The sequence below is a fragment of the Anneissia japonica genome, unplaced genomic scaffold (genome assembly GCF_011630105.1).
Source record: "Anneissia japonica isolate Jap-2015-1 unplaced genomic scaffold, ASM1163010v1 scaffold2026_len185144_cov178, whole genome shotgun sequence".
Lineage (NCBI taxonomy): Eukaryota > Metazoa > Echinodermata > Crinoidea > Comatulida > Comatulidae > Anneissia > Anneissia japonica.
This window is the reverse complement of record NW_022729255.1, coordinates 92,209-94,158: the sequence shown is the minus strand read 5'-3', so window position 1 is coordinate 94,158 and position 1,950 is coordinate 92,209.

Here is a 1,950-nt window from a genome sequence, read left to right as displayed (position 1 = left end):
TGTTTATTATTGTTGTCATTGTTGTTATTATTATTGTTGTTTTTATTACCGTTAGTTTTAATATTAATTATTAGTCTTAGCATTAACATTATATATTGTTCAAATTTTTGCTGATATTATTATTATTACAGTACCATATAAATAATAAATAATTTTCGAATTTTTATTATTATTATTCATATTATTATTATTATTTATTAGTCTTATAATTTTAATAATAGTAATTTAAAAAGTTGTTGTTATTGGCGTTTTATTAGTATTTTTCTCATATTATTATTATTATTAATATTATTGTTGTTGTTGTCACTTTTATTATCGATATCGATTATTGCTATTATCACCTTCAATATTGTTATTATCACTAATTAGTTATTAAAATTGATATTTAAATATCGTCATTATTACCATACTAGTATTATTACTATTTGTTAAAATAAATATTACTATTAATGTTGTTGTTGTTATTATCACATTTATTATCGTCATAATGACTAATTAGTATTATTAATGTAAATATTACTAATTTATTGTCGTTATTGTTGTTTAATATTATTGTTGAAGTAGAATGTTGTGAGTAAACAGAAGACGCACACATTAATAAATAACTCGTTTTAATTCATAGGCAATAGCATTCAAATCTCTTTTGGTAGTGTGGTGGTCCTGTTTTACTAAAACATAATGTGTACTTTATTTCAATCATATATTGAAGAAAAAGGATGCAAAAACTTGAATTTACATTAAATAACTTGTGGCCGAGTTGACTTGTGGCCGAGTTGATTTGTGGCCGAGTTGACTTGTGGCCGAGTTGAGTTGTGGCCGAGTTGGCTGTAGCCGAACTTTTTGTGGCCGAGTTGACTTGTGGCCGAGTTGACTTGTTGCCGAGTTGACCTTCACCCGTAATACTAGGCCTTAGGGGGTAATAATAGCATTTATTAAATAATATTTATATCATTTTGTATGGTCTGTTTAAAATAATAGCAGATGACAAATTAGTAGATAGCGTACATAGGAAACAGACGTCGTTGTCATGTAATCCAGTAGCCTACTGACATTGACTGAGCAATCTTCTAAGCTAGGCCCAAATAAATTGGTTATCTGCTGCGCGGATAATACACCGAAGCGCTTGACAAATCGCATTGGACCTGCCAAAAGAAGAGGCGTAAATAGGCCTAGGGCCTAGCCTAGACGCAGGGTTCCCGGAACGCCGCCTTCAGCGGCGAGTGCGAAGCACAACTCAGGCTCAAAAGTGGAACATGACGAAATTCTTCCCCTTAGAAGAAACGGTCACTGGTGGGTTGGATGATTGATTGCTAATTGCCTGCATGCTGCCTAAACGGCCTTCACAATGAGTAAACAAGACCTTGGTAGTAGGAAAAAATCGGAGACAGTTCAGGGGCCAGTACTGCTCCAATCATGGTCAAATTTCAGAAAGTATACACAATTTCTGAATCTAATGTTATTATTTAAAACATAAAATGTTTTAAACCAAAATCCGACCATAATGAAAAAAGACAGTAGCTGTACGTCTGTGGATTTACTTTACTTTTTTCACGAATTTCACGAACGTAAAACCGTTACTTGGCGATCGGGAGAATACTATAGCCAGAAAGATGCATCAATATTTTATTACTTCTCAAAAAACAAAGATGGTAATTTTGGTCATTTTCAATACACATGTGTATTGAAAATGACATGGTGTATTGGTGTTTATGCTGGCCTAAATAAATGTAAGAATACGATTCTTTCTAGTCTATCCTATTTATTTTATGATCGTGTGGCGTACAACAGCAATGTTTACTCACATTCCCGGATATCCAGGGGCTATTCTACAGCTTACAGCTGATGTATTTCAATCTAGGCCCAGAGAGTAGTAAATCTCTATTTTATAGGGCCTCCGAATCGAGCGATGAATATTTAGTTGACAGTTAGAATTAAGGAACAGAGAATAAC